This window comes from Pyxicephalus adspersus, chromosome 2 (assembly GCF_032062135.1).
Source record: "Pyxicephalus adspersus chromosome 2, UCB_Pads_2.0, whole genome shotgun sequence".
Taxonomy (NCBI): Eukaryota; Metazoa; Chordata; class Amphibia; order Anura; family Pyxicephalidae; genus Pyxicephalus; species Pyxicephalus adspersus.
The window spans coordinates 96,214,601-96,224,550 of record NC_092859.1 but is presented as its reverse complement, the minus strand read 5'-3'; positions in this window follow the sequence as shown (position 1 = coordinate 96,224,550).

The window sequence follows — 9,950 nt, the reverse complement described above, 5'->3', positions numbered from 1 at the left end:
TATAAATACTGTGTAAAATTAATATTAAGGGCCTGTACTTTTCACAGTCTCACAGTGATCCCCAATCTCAAATATAAATGTCCTAAAGCTACGTACACACTTCCAATTATTATCGTTGTTAAACGAACGACGAACGATCCTGCACGATATCTACGAACGATCGTATAGCACCGATCCTGCACATACAGATAACGACACGATCGTTCGTAGATATTGTACACACAATAGAGCGATACACAATACACACACGATACACACACAATTGAGCGATAGAGGGAGTGACGTGTACGACAGGAAGTGAAGGAACGTTCGTTCGTCACGCATGCTCAGCCCATGGACGATCAACGAACGATCATACACACGAACGATGGTCAACGATCGTCGTCCAATCCCGCCGGTCCGGTCGTTCGTTTCCAACGACTTTCCTCGTTCGTCGGCGTCGTTGGTTACTTTTTTTGCGAACGATTTTTGCCCAATCGATCGTTCGTCGTTCGTTCGTCGTTCATTTTGAACGATAAAAATTGGAAGTGTGTACGCAGCTTTTTTTATCTTCTCCTAATTCACCAACACTTGTATCACTTTACAAAGTAAGCACTCACCAGAGTGTTTTCAACCTCTTCATATATTAGTAGGTCAAAATTAATATTAATATATTATTAATAATATTATTAAGTCTGTTAAATTCACCTCTTCCTCACTAAAGTGCAGGCGCCTCTCTCCTGTGCATGAAGTTTTGTCTGCTCTTCCAAGTTATAGCAGTTTCGCCCATGATGCTGGCCAATCGGGAAATAGCCTCTTAACCTTCCTCGGCTAGCTCAGCCACAGCACTCAACGTTCATACAACGTGTCTCCACTAGTGCTGACCTCCCCATCTCTGCTGAGCTTTTCCTGTACACCCGTTGGCTAATTCAGTGCTTCCCCTGTCCAACACTTGTGTTAACCCCTTGTTGTCTAGTCTGTTGTTTCCCAGCCAATGTCTTTGTACTGTTCCAGTGTTCCTCTCTGTCTGTGGATATTGCTGTGTCACTTGTGCCACCTCTTGCTTCCAGTTTCCCCTATGTTCCTGATGAGAACTGGTGAGGAAGACTAGGGATGAGCGAGTGAGTTTTTAAAACTCGATCTTGCGATGAATTCAGCCGTTCTCGCTTACCAAAATTGTAAGCGAGAATGGCCGGTGTAAATTCGCTGATCGAGCTCTAATTTAATAAAAAAATAAAAATTAATAATAAAAAAAAAAAGATTGCGAGCAGCGCTGATTAATGAATGCAGCGCGGACTGCATTTATTGACCAGCTCAGTGTGCGATCCCCGGCACTGGAGGTTAAATGGGTTACAAGTCTCCCAATTCAAAACCTTCAGTGTGCTCTGATTGCCTGAGGAAATAAATGGTTAATAGAATATTAAGCGGTTAGGCTGTATAGCTGGCCTTGAGATTGTTTTTTTTTCCAACCATCCAACTTAAAGCCAGTTTAATAATTCAGGACATGCAGCAAAGTCAAGTTTACAGAGTACAAGTCCAAGGTCAATCCAGAATTCAGAGTCATGTTAATTAACACACTCAAGAGCAAATGTGAAAGAAGACCCTGTTGGTCTGATCATTTGTTTAACTAAGCAGCCTTTTAAGGCATTTTCATTGTTTAATTTTAATGATATGTATTTTTTGTAATTCCCTGAAGGTTTATTGAACAGGTCAGCACATACAGTCATGGGAAAAAAGTATGCCCTCTTAATTCTAAGGTTTTATATCAGATATAACAAAAAATAAATCATCTGGCCCTTAACAGGTTCTAAATGGATTTAATTCCAACCACAGGTGTAAACCGCACACAACAGGTTCCACTGATTCATTATTTTTTTAACAAAAAATAAGCCATCTGTGAAAAACTACATTACACAAAAGTACACACCATGATTAAGTAGTTTGCAGAACCACCTTTAACAGCAATAACTTAAAGTAATAGTTTTCTATATGACTTTATCAGTTTCTGACATCATTATGGAAGAATTTTGTCTCTTCTTTACAATATTACTTCATATCATTAAGGTTTATGGGAGGTCCTGTTAAGGTCCTGTTCTACTCTGTTAAGGCCACGTCTTGCATTTCAATCAGGTTCAGGCTTTTATTGTGCCATTGCAACACCTAAAACATTAGAATATAAAGTGTACTTTCTTTATGACTTTTTTGACCTGGTTTATTTTCAGGGCACTCTAGTTGATGGCAATGTGCCCCCATGTAGAATTTGTAACACAATCTTGACATGTAGCTCAATATGAAATAAGAGTTGGGTACACACTTAACATAAGTGGGGGACTAATAATTGTGGACATAGCCCATACAATAACCAGTTACTGGCATGGATGGATTACAATGCCAGGTTTTTTTCTGCAGTGTTGCTGTGCTGATGGTAAATTTTTGTATTACAATCAAAGCCTGTAAATATTGTTAATTTCATGCCTTTGTAGAAATGTCTTTTTAATCTCTAGTAGCTATTGAAAAGTACACTTGTAATATCTTTACAAGGACCAGTGTATCCAGAATCATGAGTCTCAAACCTACTTTTATAAAACCTACTAGTTTTCTTCAGATGCAATGCAATCTGTTTGGCTCTTCCTGAGGAAACTGCTGTGCTCTCAAATGTGACATATTTATTTGATTCACATCTTCTCTCTCTGGACGGCATATGCCAGGACAGCTGTTAGAAAAATGGAAGCAATAATGTATAATTAAACATTATTGAAATTCTCAAGCAAATTACTGTTGATATTTTTTCTGTCTAATTCTACTATTGCACATTTCATGTGACAAATTGCAGAATTTCAATGTCAACAAGAACTCACATTATATTTTTATATTATATATTTTTTTAATTGACTCAAATAAACCTTTGTCAAGATTAATCTAGCAGAGATTTTAGATTTCAAGCATGTTTTAGAATTTAGTTCATTTCCTTAGAGACTGGTGCATCAAAACTGAAGCATTCTATAATAACTTGTTGAATTATTGTTTTATATTATGTTGTGAAAATATTTTGTGGAAATGCTAGTCCAGAGGAAAGAAAAAGAAAGCTTAATAAGAGATAATAAATGCTGATCCATTTAATTATTCATAGGTTTAACCCTGTAAGTGCTGGCATATTTTTTTTCTATTTTCCCCATGGCAAAATATTTATTTATGCTTTGCACATGTTGTTTTTTGAACTGACACAATTTAGGTAAATTTCAAAGCTATGGGAAAGGTAGGATGCAGTGAGGTACTTTTTATTGATATTTAATATTCAGAAGTATATTTATAAGTATATGATTAATGTGTTTTAGAATTAAAAAAAAAACCTGTAACCGCCAAGGGTCTGTCTTCATGGTGGAACAAGGGTTAAAAAATGCTCATGACTGCAATTGCAAAACTTTTTTTAAATTAATCCTCAGGCTATCTTCTTTGTTTTGTAAGTGATCTGAGTGACTATAAAACTTGATCACTTCTAGTAGCCTTCATTCTGTACCCCATCTGATACATCTGGAACCCTCGGATCCCTTTTAGCATGGCAAGTACAGAGAGTTTGGAACATCCATTTCCTGATCCATCCTGGGTTCAACGAACCTGCAATTGCTTAGTTCTAAACAGTTCTGGATTTGTGAGTGTGAAATCTCAGGCAGACCAGATAAGGAGGAGATCTACTTGGGCACAGTCCAGGGGAGCTCTAGGAGTCATTGGAATGATCACACTAGGCTAAAGGGCAGATTGTTACCATATTTAGGAAAGGATATAAGTATCAGTGTAAATATCAGTAGTGTACATAGCTATCCTTGCTCTTTTGTTTGGAAATAAGTTGTAATGGTACCTCCACCCTTCCCAAAGAAATAAAAACTTTACTGCAGTAACTACATTTCTTGTTTAAAAATCACTGCTAAAATTAAATCAATTACTGTTGATTTTGTTGTGAATGTTTTATATGCTCCATGTAATTTAACTGACTGCTCATCCCTGAAAAATATATGCACACTACAAAATGAAAAAGCAATCTATTTTTAATCCCCTTAAAGCATATTCAACTGTCCCAATCCTAGAATTGCAAAAGAAAATGTGATAATGCTAACTCCAAAATTAAACCCTTTACAATATATAGGTGTCGCCTGTCACAGATTCTCAAAATTTACCATTTTTATTAAAATACATGTTAACATGAGAAATACAAATTTGTGCACAAATTCTTCAAAAATCTTGGGTTGTGCAATCTGTGTACAGTTTATAGTTATCATTTTATACATCCAATGCACTGGAAACCAGTGTAAAGTCCTCCATGGGCTGCTTTCATAAGGGCACTTGAGGATAAATCAAAGTTTAACAGAGATTATATTCCGAATGACAAGTATAAATTTTCTGTATAATGGTATGACAAAAGCACATCCGATGCCTGGTAAGTATTTCTCAGTGGTCCTGTGTGGATCTAGCAATGGCCCATTAGATCCCTGTGAGGGTTTGTTATACATGTGTGGTCTCTGTATTCACCATTGATCTATTATCAAATAAGGGATATTTACCATATGAGGGGTGAAATATGGAGATAAATATAAGAATGTATATGTTATTTTCCATGTCCACATGGCTGAATGTAAAGTTAATGTTATTCGAATTGCTCCACACAAAGGTCCCAGAGACATGAAGCAATGTTTAGTAGCTAAAGAAAGAAAGAAAAAGAAATACCTTTAACAGTAAGCAAACATCTAATAACAACATATTATAGTAAGCACACCAAAGGCAAGATGTGTTTTGACATTAGTTTAATAAAGCCGATTTTTGCATGCAAACACTATAAAATGGCATGGTAAAGTGTTCATGCACGCTGGCAATACATAGGCCCTTGTTTTTTTAAAGTTCTCCAAGGCTGGAGCAAATACACTTTTATCAGTGAAGCCGAGTAATTGAGCTAACCTGGAATGGATTTCCTAAAATCAAGCTATTTGTTAGCAAATGTTTTCAATTGATATATATGGAAAAAAACAATAAAAAAAAGATATTCTAGTGTGGGAAAGGCAAAATAGCAGGAAATGTGTTCTACATGTTAAATGATAAAAATGCATAGCTAGGAAACAAAGTATACAAAATGTAAACTATATAAAACAAGGCATTTTAACTGGAGCAGAGAAACCAAAAGTACATTATGTAGTCATTTCAGGAGCGAGGTAACAGAATGATGACAGAAGACAAAATCCTCAGGCATGGTACTGACATATGGGTAAACTGAAATGCAAACACGCTTTGTGAATGTAAGATACAGACAGGATAATTATATTTGAAGCAAATCCGGCCAACCAGATACCTCTGCTGCTGATCTACAGACACCTACTACTTAATGCAGAACAGCAATTCCACCACCTGGAAAGGTACAGATTGTATGAAGTTTTTTATATACAGTTTTAGATGGATGAGGCTAAGGTTGCATTTAAACGAGCTGTAACTTGTCATTCAGCTCCAACACTGGCAGAAACTTAAGTGTTTTCTCAGTGTTTTTCCAGAAGTTATCTGGCATTTTTTCAACATTCACACTGATGTGTAAGCACCAGCTATAAGGGTGTGACATTTCCTAATTGTTGTACCTTAAAGACACTAAAAAATGCCAAAAAAAAGTTGACATAATTTTTATTAGACATTTCCTGGACTTCCACAATCAAGTAGACACTGCATTTGACAGTTTTCTAACACTTTATATCTGCAACCATAAAAAAAATTAAACAAATTCCTATAAAACTGCTCCATGTAAATGTATCTGGTGTTTCCATTGTCTACTATGTGTGGCCATGAATTCAGCTCCAGGCAGGGGCTTTCCAGTAGTTAGGTAGCTGAGAAAACATTAACTTAGTCATTCGTGAAAATGATCTCTAAACGTACATGAACTTAGGTATGATACATTCATTTCCAAAACCTTTCCTATACCTTTAAATTCCTTAACTGTGATTTTTTCACCATTTCCAAGCATACAGAGTAGTTACCGTAACTATACTAGCTTTCTTCACTCGTACTTTCTTCTTGTATATCTTCACTCGGTGGTCATCTTGGATCTTGGTTGGCCACGTTGTAATGACATAACCCCTGTTCATGTGCACACTAATATTCCTAATATAACTCTAGCTGTTGCAAGAAGTACATGCAGTCCAATAACCCATCTAGTAAAGGAATTTCCTCCCTCTATAAAGTAAAGATTTTTTTAAATAATACAGAAGTTTGACTTATGTTAGGAAGAGGGAGTAAACAGTTAAAATCAGCATGATCCCGGAGTTCAGCTTTAGGTACTCAGAAGATGTTTTTGTTGCTTTTGCTATCTTGATCAGTTTTATCATCCTGCATTCCACATTCTTTTCTTGGTAGAGGGTTAAGATTTTCTTCAAATGCATTTACTGGGTTTCCTGCAATTTCCTGGGTTTCTTTTGCAACCAATGTCCCCACATAAATAACCATAAAACATTTATATATTTTAATCATTATCACTTTTTCTGTTTTACTAGTTGCCTCATCTAGCAGCATTGAAGGTATTTATATAAATGGCTTAATATTCCCTTAATGACTTGATGTCCTTTGCCATTTAAAGCCTTTTTTGGCAGATTTAACAGTTTCCATTGTCATCTTCAAATTATATTTGTATTGTACTGTGATCCATTTCCTGCTTGTGTTTTTCTGATTTAGTTAACAATTTAACTTTTTGGCTTTTACTGCTTTTGTTTTGTTGCATGAATATTTCCCAGGGTTCTAAAGCACACTATCTTTATTCTCTCTAATAAAGTCCATCAGCTGATTACTATAGGCCACATCTTCAGACACAGGGAATACAATCCCACAGAGGTATATGAAGACCCATAGCACAAACATGACCTGGGCAAGAAATTGTGTGCCTTCAGGATGTAAACATTGCAGCCGTTAATTGCATCTAGGGTAGAGGGTTTAAATACTTTAAAGTGAAATTTGAATTTAAATCAAAAAAATTGTGAGCAGTCAGGAACTTTAGTGCAAAATAGACATGATATGTTTTCTCTGCAATAAAATAAACTTCACAACTAAAACATCATTAGTTTTAGATAGAGTAGGAAAGAGTTAAATGAATATCAAAATATTTTTGGGAAGTACAATTCCAGTCTTGGTCATTTGTCACTGGACCATTTGTTCCTATTGGATAATTAACCCAAGCCTCTATACTAAATGGGAGGTTGCTCTCACAGTACGAGTACGATACATTCTATTCTACAGGAAATTTAATTTTTTTCTTGCCGGGCTGTAAAGATTTTACTTTAAATTGTACTTACCCTGAAACTGATGTTTTTTTTTTAAAGGGACCCCTGCACCAGACTATTAACTTTTAACAAAAATTTCCTCATAGGATTATTTTTGCATTTACCTTATGTTAATGCCTGTTATTTACCTGTGTAGACATTTATAAGCCCTGATGCTGCTTATGGTTGCCACCATCTTTAATGCAATGGTATTTGCCCTAGCGGACTTAGCTTACATAAAAGGTTAGCGTGCAGGGAGGGAGAGAGCTTTGACCCTCCTGGAGCAGTAATATTTTCTAACAAGTCTAAAAGCAAATTGCACAGTGAAAGTAAAAAGTTCAAATAAGTGATTTTTCTGTCCTTTTATCTGGAATCTAAAACTGATAACAGGGTCTCCTTAAATTTGTTTCCAATGCATGTACATGCAAGTCCTCTCATTGTCCTAAAAAGCCATGTAAATGAAGAGCTGTCTGGGTGGATAAAAGCTAAGTTGTTTTGCTACTACACCCAATATATTTTTAACCAAATATCTGATGACTGAATATTGACTTGAGCTTCCTAAAGTCATTCTGCATAAATCTGAAGGAAATGAATTTCTCCGTCTGCAGAAAAATATCTATATTGTGAAAACCTGTTACAGGATGAGGCTCTACAGGAAAAGCAGTTTAATTCCATGTATCACAATAGATAAAAATAGAAAATATGTGACATAATGATATCTCCAGGTACACAGATTATATATGTAATAGAAATAAAGTTCGTTAAGGATAGAAAACTGCTAATTCCTGGATTCATATTACTTTTACGTTTTTTTTTTAGTAGGAAGGAATACATATATTGGGAAATTACAGTGCACATACCACCTCTGGCAAATGGCTGGTTCTTAAATCCTCTGCTTTTTTTTTTACTTTACCCAAAACAATATAACTTTTTATATTTTGAGTTTGATAAAAATATTTGTCAACATTTTCTGAATAGAGCTGGCAGTGGAGCCAGATTTCCAGCAACAGAGCACATAGGCGCACAACCTTTCTCTAAGCAGCACTTTTAAATATGCTTATAGAAAATTATTATTTATATGTTGAAATGACTATACAAGAAAAAGTTGCCTTTTCCCTCTCACTTATAGGTATGAGCCTACAGTGTCTAATGGTAATTTGGATTGAAATAAATCTGGCACCCAAGATGCTAAATACACCATATTTACTGTTACAACCACTGAAATCCAAATGAACAGAATTGATCATGGCACACAGAAAACTTCTCTGAAGTTGTATTTATTTATTTGAAACAGTTTTTTGCTTTCTCCCAGTTGGGAAATATTTTCTTCACTTAAATGTCTGTGTATAAGTATTTTCGCTCACAATCCACAAACTGGATTTAGTTGGAAGTATGAATGAATGCTGGGTGAAGGTTTTATAAATGCTATAATACTGTTAGGTAAAATCATTCCGATTGAGACATTATCATAAAAATGTTTTTAGTAGACTGGGAAATAGGAATAAAATAGCTTTTAGTTTTGTATAGCAGCAATAATACATCAGTAAACATTGCTGAGCATCGGGTTTTTGTTGTTAAGAATACTTTCGGAACTTGGAAAATGCATGGAACTAGATTTTTTAATAAGATCACATACTAATAAATGCATGCAATGCATTGTTTATTATTGATATCAAAGGGTCTAACTGCGATTTAGATCACTAGCTGGTTAGGATAAAGGGAAAACATTAACCAGAATAGATGGAAATATGGAAAAAAATATAGGGTATAGTAAAATAGAAAAAAAAAGAAGTGGAAAAAAGTGGAACATAGAAAGTCAAAAAGAAATTTATATTTCAAATTGGAGAGAATCAAAAAGATAGAGATACAGATTGAATGAGATCAGAGGAGACAATCAAGAAAACTGCAGGTAAAATGATAGCAGAAATGGAGGTGAAAGAGGAAATGAGTGAGTGGTTTGATAGAAAATATAGCCAGAGAAAAAATATTGTAGAGAACAAAGGAGAACAGTCAAAACAATATGTAAAGAAATTGTCAAAAATAAAACAAGAATTACCTGGGATCCATGGATCACACATTGTTCCTCGAGTCTGTCCCCTTCCTGATGTGGACACTACCCCCCCCCCCCCCCCCCACCCCCGTACCTCTTTCCCTAGTACATACCATCCTAGCACTTGATGACCCCCCCCCACCAACCCCCCCCCCCCCCCCCCCTTCCAATCCCATCTCAGTCTTTATTTACACTGATGTTTTGCATTCTATTAAATTAAATGTAGCCTTATTTTTATGAAACTTTCATTTTACTTTTTTTATTCATACATTTTCTTTTTTTTACAGAAATATGAGTTCTTCAAGAAGAAGTTGTTTAAATGACCCTCATGTATTTTGCTACATTTGTAGTAAATATACTCAGCAAAAAGAAGAAACATTACAGAATTTGTGAAACAAGCATATCTTGCATATTTTGGTGTTAAACTGGGGGACCAAGATAAGTATTGAGCTCCCCATAAGGTATGCAAAACTTGTGCTGAGTATCTACGTTAGTGGAAAAATGAAAAGTTTGAAATTTGGTGTACCTATGGTATGGTGAGAGCCCAAAAACCATCATAATGATTGTTATTTTTGTGCTGTAAATGTAAAAGGTTTCAATCGTTACAAGAAAAGTGGGAGTACCCTGATTTGGAATCAGCAAGA